General features: G+C 37.2%; 1 protein-coding gene across 5 annotated transcripts in view; it reads left to right on the plus strand.

Moving 5' to 3' along the window:
* Eps8 (EGFR pathway substrate 8, signaling adaptor) overlaps window positions 1–14,349 on the plus strand; it is a 151,833-nt gene that overhangs the window by 32,181 nt on the left and 105,303 nt on the right. For 2 of the 5 annotated variants that reach the window (XM_074075993.1, XM_074075995.1), the window contains exon 2: window positions 13,432–13,503. The exons of the other annotated variants lie outside the window; for them this stretch is intronic. The gene's annotated coding sequence lies outside the window, so the exon portion shown is untranslated. The remainder of the gene's footprint in view (window positions 1–13,431; window positions 13,504–14,349) is intronic. 5 annotated transcript variants of the gene reach the window in all.

The following is a 14,349-nucleotide window of genomic DNA, read 5'->3' on the forward strand; positions in this document are numbered from 1 at the left end:
TGTGTTTTTATGTACAGACCTGGGTAGTAGAAGGCATCCACAGTTTTCATTCTTGTTTAACTAAATTGTCATCCTGTAGTGTTAAGCAATTAGTCACTGCTTGAAGCTCCTTGAATCTGGGAGAGCAAGTATTTCTAGATGTCAGATCCACTTTACCATGTATCTGAGCCTCTGGACTCCAGCCTGGTCTGTTTTAGATCATGAGGAGGTATACTTTTCACACACTACTGCTCTGGGGAATTGAGACCTATCTAGAGTACAACCCATGATCAAACTGATGGGGAAGAATTTATCTTGATAGATATATGGAAAGAGATTTCTTCCTTAGGTTTTATGTGAATTGAGTGCTTGCACTGCTTGTGGCATCAAATTCCTTCAGACTGTAGTAAACATTGTTTCATATAAAAATAGAATTTTTTTGGTTTGTGTGTGCATGTAATACATGCCATAGAACAGAGCAGAAAGTCAGGCTTGCTATCAAGCACAGTTGCTTCTGTCAGCTATGAACTAAACCTGAAGTTGGAATTAGGGCAGGGCCATGGAAAATGAGCACTGAGCAATGGAATGGCAGGTGCGTCCTCTACAGGGTGGAACATTGCTGTCACTCTTGGCTCTCTGCTTTTTCCTTGTCTTTATCCAAATACTCAGCAGGTTCAGAAAGAGAGAGTCCATGTCTCTAAGAAGTTGTCCTCAGTAGGAAGGAATGAGGAAGTACTATCTGAAAAGGCAGGAGACTTAAGGTTTCTGAAAGCTAAATGGCCTAAAGCAAATTTCTTCTATCATAAAAATTTGTTCCTTATGGAAACAAAATTCCTTAAGGAACAAATTCTTTTTAGGTTTAGAGGTATGTGCAAGCACAACCAAAACCTCCTAAGGAAGGTCAGAAAACAGGAAATAAATAAGAAAATGACTCTGCATAATCTCAAATATAAAGGTCATTTTGTGTTTGATTTTGATGACCAAAAATGCTATCTCTAACTAATCTATCATCTATCTGTCTGTCTATCTAGCTATCTATCTGTCATCTATCTATATATCTAATCTATCTATATCTATCAGTCTATATCTGTCTAATGATTTTGGGGTTTGAACTCAGGCCTTCATGCTTGCAAGGCAGGTGCTCTATCACTTAAGCCATGCCCCCAGCCCTTTTTGCTTTAGGCTATTTTTCAGGTAGGATCTCATGTTTTTGCCAGGGGGCCCTTATGGACCGCGATCCTCCTACCTGTGCCTCTCAAGTAGCTGGGATGATACCATGCCTGGCCCTGTATGTTTTAATGAGGTTAATTGTCTTCTTACAAATAACACTATCATAAGCATCATTAATGCCATCATCACATATTTACTGAGTTCTTGTTATGAGTAAGGCATAATTCCAGGAAGAGTAGAGAAGATTAATAAGTGGAAGATGTGGTGTCTTCTTTTAAGGAGATTATTTTCTATTTAAGGTTGACCATCTGTCCTGGAAAAATTATAGTTAGTGATTTATTCATTCAACAAATGATGATTGAGCTCTATTATATACCGGAAACTGTGCTCAGCATTCCAGAGATAATATTGCTATAGGTATAGTTTCTTCTGTCAAGGGGAGGTGATAGACACACAGATAAGAATATCCGTAGTTTATAATGTGTGAATTATCAATGAACTGTCACAGAGTTAAATTCAACAGGAACATAGTATATTAAAATGTATTGAAAAATCATATTATACAGTGTTGGAACCCAGGATAAAAATACTCTTTTAAGCACTCATTTCTTGTGTTGGTATTCAGTGAGAATCTTGAGATTAATCTTAAACAGTCAAGTAATAAGTGTCTCCTGTAGCAATGGAAGTAACATTGCTCAGGTATGTTGCATTCAGCTCTTCCCAAAGAATACTGGTGTAGATACTCATTACTTCAATTTCTCTCTTTCTAGTGTAGGTTGAGTATCCCTTGTCCAAAATGCTTGGGTCTAGAACTGTTTCAGATTTCACTTATTCTGATTTTGTAATATTTAAATAAACTTTACAGGGTTAGCACCCTAATCTGAAAATCTGAGATCTGAAGTGCTCAAAAAATACAAAGCTTTTGGGGTGTTACATCAGCATGGATTTTGGATGATTTCAGATTTCAGAACATTTTGTATTTGAACTGCTCAGCCTCTATCAACTGTCTCAGTATTTGCTCTTGGTCAGGAGGCTAACATTTGACAAGTGCATGAAGTGCTCATGTTATGTGGTATGGAAAGAAGAGAAGAACATACATTTTTAATATTCTAGATTAGCACATGTCAAGGTTAGCAGTCCATTATGAAAATTGAGAAACTCAATAGACTTCTTTTTTTAAATGAAAGAGAAAGGGCTTAGGTCTAGCCAGGTTCCAATGATTTATGCCTATAATCCTAACTACTTGAGAGGCTAAGATGGGGAGGCTTGTGGGTTCAGGCCAGTCTGGTCCAAAAAAACAAACAAACAGAAAATCTCGTAAGACTGCATCTTAACAGAAAATGGCTGGGCATGACGGCATGCACTAGTCATCCTAGCTACGGTGGGAAGCATGAATAGAAGGAATGCAGCTCAGGCTGGCCTGGCCAAAAAGTGACACTCTGTTTCCAGAATAACCAGAGCAAAAAGGGCTGGAGGCATGATTCAAGCAGTAGAGTGCCAGTCTAGCAAATGCAAAGCCCTGAACCACACATACACAAAAGTTTAGATCCAGTATACCTTGGATTTTTTTTTGTTGTTACCCACCATAAAATTGTTGCAGCATACAATTGCGTATCTCATGTTTTAAACCAACTGGGAATATTTTCCTTTCTTTTTATCAGATAGAGGGAATGAGATCTTACTTGTTTATACCTTGTTTGGGTTGTTCAGTTCCAGAGTGAAGAATGCAAAGAGAACTGTGGGAGTTTTCTCCCTAGAGATCTTTAAGAAGAGGTGCTCAGACACTTAACTGCCTGAAATTGTTTGTATAGAATGTTGTGTGTCTTAATTTAAAAAAAGATGTAAACACAGACTTAGAAAATGGGTATTATTGAGGATAATTTGCCCCTTTCAAATCCTAGCCACTTTAATTTTCCCACCAGGTCGATTTGTTCAATAATAGACAAAGATTTAACAATTGGTAAGTATTTGACTTATGAATTTTGCTTGCATAATATCTTAATGTCTATTTGAGAAGCATTTTGCAGTTTTCAACACACTTTTTACATTATTAATCATTTGAGCCTCAGTGGTGGTATATGGTAGATAAGGCTGGTATTAACATTATTGCCATTTTACTGACAAGGAAGTTGAGGTGACCAGGCTCGATGGTAACTGAGTAGTGGGATTCAGAACCAGCCTTGAATAGTAAATTTAATTCTCTCTTTAGAATGTATGACACACTGCCTTTTTTTTTCCCCTTAAGTATGACAATTTGTCCTGCTTAGTTCAAAATCAGGTCACTGTAGATTCAGGAAAAGTGGATGGTACCTGTACCATTGGTTTCTTTGTCCATATTTTGGGTGGTATTGGGATTTGAACTCAGGGCCTCACACTTGCTAGGCAGACTCCCTACCACTTGAATCATGTCTCCAACCCTGATTTCTTTTTCCTGTAAGCCAAATGACCACTGAGGGAAGGAGAAATATTTTAGTGTTACTTCCAAGTTATTATTTAATCACTAGCCACTTTCTTTTCTTTTTTTGGTGGTACTAGGGTTTGAACTCAGACTTGCTAGGCAGGTGCTCTACCACTTAAGTCATGCCCCCAGCCCTTTTTACTTTAGTTATCTTTCAGATAATGTGTTGCCCTAGATGGGATTTCAGGTGAATGCCACCATGCCTAGCTAGTTCTTTGAAATAGGGTCTCACTAACTTTTTTTTTTTTTTGCCCAGCTTACCACTTCCTTACTAATATAATTCTGTTACTGTTAATTGGGGGCTTTCAGAACAATTCATTACAATAATTTAACTTATAATATTACTGAACTGGAATGAACCTACTACTCATAGAATAATGTAAACTAAGCTGAGTTTCTAGGAAATGGGGACTGAGTTTGCTAATGTAGTAAGATGATGTACTTTCACAAAATCACAACTATATACAATATCTACTTGAGTTCACTCAATAAATTAGATTTATACTTTAGAGAACCAAAATAAAATCAGTTCACTAACTATTGAGTCTTTACATTAGAGCCAAGCCTACATAGTTAAAGTTTTTAAGTTAACAGGGCCAAATTTATATAGCAACAAAAATCTCTAGGAAGAAAAGAGGACATATTATTTAAGGTTACTACAGATTTGGCATCATTGTTGAGATAATTTTACTTTGAAGTTCTGATTTGGGGAATTCATTTTTTTTCCTGAACATCAATTATACATATTTATGGTAGGGAATTTGAAGATGCCAGAAAAGGACAAAAAAGAAAATAGTTCTGGTTAACCCTTTTGTGTGAGAACGTTTTTGTTAAGAAGGGAAGGAGAAGTCATTTTAGCAAAAGGAATTAATGCGTACAGTATTTGAATGACTGCCATAATTCAGAGCACACAGACAACAGCTGAGAGAAGACTTTCTTTTGGGGACGGTCGTACGTGAGTTTGAGTGGCCACACTCTGTTGGCTACAATATGGTAGCCAGGATGAGAGATTTGTTGTTCTTCAGAGGAAGAAATACCAGAGCTCTGCTAATCCAGGACTCCTGTTTTCTAGGTGAGGAAACCAAATCAAGTTGCTGAATTAGTAGAGTAATTGGGACTGGAACCCAGGCCTCTTGATCAATAAGCTAATGCTACTTCTGATTATGCTACCTCACACACTGTCATTGTTGACTTTAAGAGCAGGGACAATGAAGCAAAATAGTGCTTTTTGAGTAAATTCCCACAGTCTCAGACAAGGGATTGAAGAAGAGGACATATAGGAAGAGCAGGTAAATTTATTTTGATAATCTAGGTGTGAGGTGATATGAACTGAGAAATGGAGTCTGATGCTAGAGCGACAAGAAGAAAGGAAGTGCCGTTAAAATTAATGAGGAAATTTGAAGAGTAGACCTGTGGAGAAGATCAGGTTCAATTCTGAATGAATTTGAACATCAAAAAGAAATGTTGTATTAGGCAGACCACAGCGTGGGACTGACACTCTAGGTGTTCAGTTGTGCTTTGCAGATAATAAGGACAGATAGTAGGTTAGCATGCCATAGAGGACTAATCCCTTCACATAGCACTACTGAGGACAATTTAATTCTCTTTAAGTCTCTCCATACCTGCTGCTTCAAGAAAAAAGAGTAGTTATCTATTAGATATGTCACAAATGAGACATCTGGTTAAGAGACAAGTAGACGAATTCACCTCAAAAAGACCTTTACTGGCTCTACTGCATATAATGTATGATGTTTCTTTTTCACCAATATAAGTATTAGTTGAATGTGCAAACTATGTAAAACCAATGTGTTAACAGAAAATGGTGTTGCCCTTCAGACATTGCCATGGTGGCCTTGTGAGATTTGATGACACGACCACATTTATTGTCATGATTGTAGTTCTATTAAACAGTTTCATTGGGCACTGTGTTTGCTCAAATTAGTCATTTTTTTTTTTGTAGTACTTTTTTGTGATGTGTTTTTTCAAGATAGGGTCTTGTGAACTATTTGTCTGTGCTGGCTTCAAACCTGGGTCCTCTTGATCTCTGCTTCCTGAGTAGCTAGGATTATAGGCATGAGCCACTGGCCCCCAACTTCAAGTCAGTCATCATTTTGTTGTTTTAACTTCCATGTGTGGGTGAAACCAAATAGTACAGTTGTTGATGTTTCTAGTAAAGGATGGAGAACCTGAGTTATTGTCAGTATGGTCCATGAAATTTTCAAGAATGTCTTCATATATGTGTAAGGATTTGAAACCACATAACCAGAGCTCTGCATTTTGCTAGCAATGATTGCTAGGCTCACTTGACAAAGTGAAACTGATTTCTTTGTTTGCAGGATAGAAGATCTCTTTCTAGGGTGTACAGTCATACATTTCTGGACTCAGATGGGATGGTAGGGCTTGTCTGGACTGCAGAGAGAGTACATGGTTTCTGATGCCATATCTGCTTTGTAATTTATCAGTGACTGAGCACTGTTGGGGAAGATGCCTGGAGCTTCCTCATGAAAAAGAGTGATGCTCACTATGGCTGTGGAAATGCAGGTGCCCACACAAATGCCATGTATTCACTCCCTTGTTCTTTAGTTTCTCAGAGGAAACCAAAGTCCATTGAATGATTAACAGCTTGTAATGAGCTTTTAAGTAGTTTCTAAAGTGTACATTTAAAATAAGTTCTTGGAAGCAGGTAGTTTTCCTCTGTAGATAGTGTTTCAAATAGTGAATGGTTCAGTTTCTAGTCTAGTCCACAACAAATTCTTATTACCCCTTGTATTTAAACTCTTGGTCAATGATCTTCCAATAAACTAAACAATGCAAGTATTAGCTAGAGTACTCAAATATCAGCTGTTGATATTTTCTCTTTCTTTGTGGTACTGGAGATTGAACTCAGGACCTCATTATTGTTAGGCAATTGCTTTACCACTTGGGCCATGTCCCCAGCCTATTTTTGCTTTAGTTGTTCTTTGCATAGGGTTTTGCATTTTACCCCAGCCAGCCTCAGACCAAGATCTTCCTACCTCTGCCTCCTGCCTAGCTGGGATACCAGGCTTGAGCTACTGTCCCCTGGGGCCCACTGTTGTTATTCTTCCTAGTCACTTTCACTCATCATCCTGTTTATGGTTCATTTTTGTGTGCTTGGACCTGCAGCAGTATCTGCATTAAATTAATTCCTTTTAAGAGCTAATTGAATGTGGAAGTGCAGAAAATGTCACAGGCATTTCACAGAAATGAGACCAGCTCTTTTTTTCCCCAAGTGATACTCCCATACTTGTTTAGTTTTATTCTAGGTGAAACTTCTTTTTCCTTAATCACCAAGTCTTAATGTTACTGGTCTCAATGTCATGTTGTAAAAGAAATAGTGTAATTAGTCTAAGCTGGAGTAGCTAGTGGATTTCCAGTGCCTTTACACATTGAAAGATGATGCGAGCTAACCAAGCACCTCTCCTGTTGCTATCAGAGTGAGACACAGTAGTTTACAGAATTAGTAGGCTTGAAGCAAAACAAAAGTGTGGGGTTGGGAAAGTCACCCCAAATTACTGTTGGTCAACCTTCAAACAACCATGGCAGAATTCACTTGGTTCCTGAATGGGCAAGAGGACCCACTGAGTCACCCACCTAAAGGGCTAGAACACCACTACCCTTTCTTTTCCCTGCAGTCACTGTATCCAGGTCACTGGCCCTGGGAGGGTAGGTGACTGGAGTTGGGATTATATGTGAGCCATGACTCTAAGCCAACCTGTGTTTTCCTTTTGGATATCATGTAGAAAATGCAAATTTAAAGATACAGTTAGTAAGAATTTTAAGACAAGTGACTATAGTACAAAGCCCTGGCCCTTCTGAGAATAAGTCCCTGTGCAACTGTACTGGTGCCTGCCTTTGCAGAGCACGAGGTGCAGAACGGCTTTCCATGTGCTCCTCTCTGGGTGAGGTCACCTAGGTAAGGCAGTCCACTTGTGTCTGGGAATCTGAGCTTTCAGACAGTTCTCCCTTGTTAAGTTGCCTTTCTGATGCTAGTTTTGAACACACAGGTCTCTGAAAGTACCATCAAAAAAAAAAAAAAAAGACTTAACTTTTTCCCTGTATTACATACACCACGTTGATGTGCTCAACTTAATGGTTGTGGGCAATTTGATGAATTAGTATTTCTCTTAATTTTTCTACAAGGGAGGATTGTTATCTTAATTTTACATGCCTGGAAACTGAGGCTCAGAGTCGTGAATAAGCACCATTCCTAATGACATGCAGTAATTGACAGAGTTGAAATTTAAACTTGGGAAAGATCATCTTATACTTACTTCATACTCTTTCTGCTGGCCTTAATGAAAGTTTCAGTGTCATGACACGTATGTGCTGGTGGCAGCTTTGTACCTCAGGAACTTCCAATTTGGTGGAGTTAGTGTGTGTATTTGCAGGTGCACTATAGTTTTTAAGCCTTATGCCAACCTTAGTCATTAACAGGGATCCAGGCCTTTTTGTCATGAAGCCGTGCATCTTTCATATTGGGTTTTTTCCTTTTTGTTTTTTTCACAAGATTTCTAGCCTGCTGAGGTTTCTTCTTTGAGCTTGATTTCCATCTTCAAATTTGTCTGCTGCCCTCTCAGAATAACTTGTGTTGGTTGGTGTTCACTGTGTGTCAGTAAACAGAAGAGGAAAAATTATGGCATCCCACAAGACCACAGGATACTAACATTGCATTTTAAAATCTCATTAAAAACATCTCAAGTGACCTCGGGGGACCTATAGAGATTTCTTTGAAAAGCTTTATCTACTATGAGTCTCTATTAATTAGGGTTCTCCTGAGACACCAACCCAGTAGAATACATAGAGACACAGAGAGATGACAGGGATTTATTCAGGGGAGAGGGGTGTTCTCACCTGACTGTGGAGGCTGAGAAGTTCCACAGTAGGCCATCTTTAACCTGGAGAACCAAGGAAGTTGGTAGTGTGGCTCAGTCCAAATCTAGAGGCCTCAAAAACAGGGAAGCCAATGTTGTAACTCTTAGTCCTAGGACACTTACTAAGTTCCTGCTACTGCCAAGCACTTTGTAGGTGCTGGTGTTACAGGAAAACAAGTTTCCACTGTCCTATTGGAGCTCTTATTCCAACCTTGAGGCAAATGTGGAACCAAGTATTTACCATACAACATAGTAAATACTTTAAAGTACAGGACACGTGTCCTTGGGATTCAAATCAGTAGATCAAGGAAGCTGCTCTTTGTTGATACTTCACCCCCTAGGGTAAGAATTTTCTTGTGGAAGCAAGGTTATCATTAAGTCCAATGAATTATTCTGATGCTTTAGTGTTGGTTGATCCTTCAAACCCACACATACTAAAAATGTGACTTTGGTTATTTAGCTGAAAAAAAACCTATCTTTCAACTTTTCTAATATTTCTTTGTAAGCTTTATAACTTAGGTGAGTAAAAGTTAAAGGCAAAATCTTGTTGATTACATAAAGACTAGTTCAAGCTGCAGTGTGCAAAAGGGCTTGTTAGCTCATCAGAGCAGATGCATTTCCAAAGGATCATTTACTCCCAGGGACGATAATGTTCCCATTTGAGGAATAGTGAGTCTGACATTAGCATAAAAATAATGTTAACTAGCAGAACAGCGATTAGATGGTAACAAGGAGAGCGTTCAGTATTAACACTGTCTACTGGGAACAATGCTGGGAGATGTATAGACTTCTATAATTTAATTAACTAATTAATTAATTAATTTTTGCAGTATTGAAGATGGCAGGTACTCTACCACTTGAGCCATGCCACAGTCCTTTTGTTTTAGTTATTTTTACTTTTTTTTTTTTGGACTGGAGTTTGAATTCAGGCCCTCACACTTACCAGGCAGGTACGCTACCATTGGGACCCCCGCCCCGCCCCCAGACCTGCTTCAGTTATTTTGCAGATATGGTCTCAAGTTTTTGCCCTGGCCAGACTCAGAATTGATCCTCCTAGCTCTGCCTCCTGCGTAGCTGGGACCACAGGCGTACACTGCCACACCTGACTTTTTTTTTTTTTTTTGAGGTAGGGTGTCACTAATTTTTTGCTGGGAATGGCCTTGAACTGTGATCCTCCTGTTTCTGCCTTGTAGTTTGTATAAAAGATGAAAATATGTGAAATCTATTGTGGATGTAGTAATCCATATTTAAGCTTGACAACATTGTATGGAAGGAATGATTTTCCTTACTTCCAGAAGGAGGAACTAGAACTTGCTTGAGATACCATAAAGCTAATAAGTGGTAGAAACAAAGTTGAATTTCAGAACCTTTGTTCTTCTCACCTTTATATTTGCAGAAATCAACTTTTTCATCTATGCAAGGTTCATAATATAATAGTTTCAACTACAGATACATTATGTAGACTTAAAGAATCTAAGTCATAATTTACTAGTTAGCTTTTCATATGTCTTCCTAGTTCCAGTACAAGCTAAAAAATTAGGACGTTAAAAAAAAAACAACAACTAAACTTTGGCAATTTGCTGATAATTTCAAGTAATCACTTTTCAAAGAAATTGCTGTTTTTGCTGTACTAGCACTACTTAATAAAGAAATCAGCTATCACTTACAAATAAAATGCAACATTTTAAGTAAGCTATTGAGAAAAATATCTACCAGTTGAGATACTGGTAGATATTATTTAGTCAAAACAATTGTTTTCTTTTTGGGAATGTTCAGTTAAATTTCAGTGTTCTTAAAAACACTTCTGTTTTACTTGCAGTGCAATATTAGTTTTAAAAAATTTTCAAAATGTGGAAATTTTCACATGCACACAGTAGACAGAATAGCATGATGAATCTTATGTAACCATATCTGGCTTCAGCAGTTAACCCTTGGCTAATCTTGTTTTGTTCACATCTCCATTTCTTCCCTCCTTTGTAAAGCAAAGCAAATCTCAGACATACTGTTTCTTTGTAAATACTTCAGAATTTTATTCTAAGGATAAACATATCTTAAAAAGACTTGACAATAATTTCATTTTCATACCTGAAACTAAAAGTTAATAATTCCTTAATATTAATTAGTGAACATTCAGTTCATCGTCAATTTGCCAATAGTTTCATAGGAGTCTTTTGTTTGTATCATGTTCCAGGAAATGCTGTTTATGATTTACTGATACACACATGCACGTGTGTGCATGCATGCACATACACACATACACATACACACACACCTCAATACACAGGCACATATATTTTGGTGGTAGAAGAGATTGAACCCACGTCCTCAAGCATGACTGGGCAAGCACTCTATTCCTTGAGATATGCTCCAGACCCCTTTGTTTTGTGTTTTGTTTTTGAGATAATGTCAGTCTACCTGTTGTCTAGGATGGCCTCAAACTTGTGGTTCTCCTGCCTTCCTGGAAAACTGGGATTATAACATGTACTAACATACCTGACCCATGAATATATTTTTGAGTAGATTTCCCTCTCCATCTTTTATTTTCCTTGCAATTTACTTGTTGAAGAATTAGGTTCATTTGCCCTGTGGATTGTCATGTAGCTATATATTCCCGATCACCTCTCTAGTAGCTTAACGTATCCTCCTGTGTATTTTTTTAAAGTGTTAGCAAGATCTAGAGTTACTTGCTGTTTCTTTCTTTCCTTCTTCCTTTTCATTTTTTTCCTTTTCCATCCTTCTGCTTCCTACTGTGTAAGTTGTATTTCTGCTTCTCTGATGAGACATATAATATGTGGATGTTTTCTTTATTTGGTACCAGCTGTTATTATGCATAGATACTTTGATTCATTAGGGGTTATAAACTATGATACATTAATTTACATTTGTATCTGCATTCATTATCTGGAATACTTCCATAAAGAAAAAAAATTTTTAAAGGTACAGATTGAGGCTGGGGATAAAGCTCAGTGGCAGTGCCCTTACCTAGCATGTATAGAGATAAATCTTGAACATGTATAAATGATAAATAACTAAAATAAAATGAAATTATTTTTTGAAGGAATATAAAGTAGTTTTTATAATAATAACATTAAAATAAGCATGAAATGTTTTGAGAAATACATTTTCTGTAAGACAGTGGCACTGTTAGGTAGTTAGCTAATCCTTAGGAACACAGCAGTTAAGAGTGTGAACTGTGAAGCCAGATTTCTGTCTTCAAATTTGGTTCTTCACTTACCAGTGCCACTTGGGCAAGTTTCTTAATGTCTGTGGACTCCAGTTTTCTCATTCATTACATAAGGATAATAACAGAATCTCCCCCCAAGGGTTATTGTGAGGGTAGAATGAGTTCCTATAACATCAGGCTCTTCAACAACCCTGACACTGTTGCTCTCAGCCAATGTTGGTTATTGCTGTTTTCATTTTTCTTTGTAGATGAATGGAGAGAGAAAAATTCTGATGTTTATTTTTATCAATGACACAGTTTTGCTTTTGGTATATATTTTTCCTCATCTATTTCATGGATTCCAGCCTCCTGATCTCATGTTTTCCAACCCCTACTGAACTGAAGTTTCTAGGCATTGAGTATCAGTAGCTGGTAAAGTCACAGCAGGAGAGAGAATCAAAGATGTTTCTTGCTGATACCCCTCTTATAGTACCAATTAGTGTTAACATTCATTTCCATATAAAGTAGTCTTTTCTGTTGAGCTGTGAGCTTTTTGACAGAAGAGACTTACTTTAGAGTATTGTTTCTTATAGTACCTGGTACTAATTGTGGGGCCTTCTCTATTTTCTTCCATTAACTATACGAACGCCTCATTTCTCAGGTTTGCCTAGTAATATACTTTTCAGATCCACAAACAAGTAAATTTCCTATTATCTAGTTATGTGAGTTAAAGTACATTCCTTTAAATACAAGGAGTTTAAGGTAAAAATTTGTTATTGTTGTCTGGTTTTGGTGGTGCTGGGGATTGAACCCTAGTGCATGCTAAACAAGTGCTCTACCACTGAGGTACACCCCATGCTAAGATGGTAATTTTTCTTACAAGTGTCAAGCACTTTCCAGGTTTTGAAAACAGAATGTATATTCTTCATCGTGCATATTGCTTATTTGTTTATATGGGGGATATTGACACATGCTTGGTTGTATGATTGTAAATCACATGTTTTCAGGATGCTTTATACATTTTTTCCATGCATCTTATGTCTTCATTTTCTCATTTTATGAACTGCCAATTTCGTTCTATTGTTTTTCTGCTGTATCTGGCAGTCCTTGTTTTCCAACTTTAAATTTCATGCTTTTAACTTCCATGGATTGGTTTGATTACTGAGAACATTAGAACTTAAAAAAACACAAACCCTGTTTTTTTCCTATTCTTGGCATTTTTCTCTATCCTGGCCTTAAAAAATTATCCCACTTGTGGATTCTTTATACACCTAGTGGTCAAAAATATATTTTATAACATTGTAAATAACATATTTATTAATGTGTACTTTAAAAAAATAATGGTTACTGTGTTTAAAGCTTTGAGTTGAATATACTTACCCAAGTATGTGTAAGACATCAGTGAATATGTTTTAGTTTATAAGATGCTAGAAAAATATTAAAACTATGCAAAATAAAGTATTTTTGAAGTATTTAGGGACATTTGACATGGAGTCAAATCCTGCTGTAAATCTTAGAGTCTTGGTGTTCAATACGTCTCTGAATTACTGCCAGGACTCTGTGAGTACATTAATATGTGACATGCCTGTGGCAATATTTCATCCTTTTTTATTTCGTTCCTTCTGATCTTTTTTATCTGTGCAATTTTGAATTTAGACAAAAAAGAGAAGCAAAAGTATTAAGTAAAAGAGAGTGAAACATTTATTAGTGCTTGCATATTATGCTTCAGAATGAATATTTTATCTTTTACCATTTATTTTTATGTGCAGGCTGCCTATAATACAGCCCCCACTGGACTGAAGTGGAAAATTAAGGACTGGCCCTTTTATTTCATTTTTGAGGTGAGCTCATTTGTAGAAAAATCAATATATGTGAAGCACTCTTCTGTTTCTTAGAAAACTGTCATCTACATGAGCTAAGGGAAAAATTAACAATTATCCACAAGATGCTGTTAGTGGGGCAATGTAGGTGGGAGCCATAGCCTAAGAGGCTGGAGTTCTTGTCAATACCCGGCCTCGCCACAGATGCCCTGCGGAGCTGCGGTCCTGGTTCCTTGACATCTTTGTGTCCGTGTGTCTGTTTAAAATGGGATGTTATGCCTATGTGCTCTGCTTACCCTTCATATTACATGTGGTGAGAGTAAATTGAGGTCATGGATATGAAAGAATTGTATTTAGAAAAGCACAAGGTAGAGATTAATATAGCGAACTGTCACATTGTGTTAAATGAGAATTAGCAGTTCTGATGCAGAGAATCTTTTTCAGCATGCAACTTTTGAAGATTATTGTAGTGTAATACCACTGGGTCAGTAGTAAGGCAGGGCTGTCTTATATATTGTTTCTGTATAAACTGGCAAACAAAAGAAAGAAGATTAGGAGGAAGTAGCAGAAGAAACAAAACAAACCTATGAAATGATCTTGAAAGCAATGGCATTTTTAGAATTATACATGACTTGCTAGGAATTTTTTTTGAAGGAATTATTATTAATCTGTAGGTTGTTAAGCATAGTCTGTTAAAACCTGCTTGCATTATTTTCAGTGTTTTGGCATTCCTTGTGGAAGAATCCCAGTTTCTGCCTTTTCCTTCTTTAGAATTTGAGCCATTCATCTGGACACCTTGATGTATGTGGTTTGATGCTTGGTAAAACTCCATCCCGACTTTTGTCTGTTTTGTGTTCTTTTCAACTT

Source organism: Castor canadensis, chromosome 6, assembly GCF_047511655.1.
Source record: "Castor canadensis chromosome 6, mCasCan1.hap1v2, whole genome shotgun sequence".
Classification (NCBI taxonomy): Eukaryota; Metazoa; Chordata; class Mammalia; order Rodentia; family Castoridae; genus Castor; species Castor canadensis.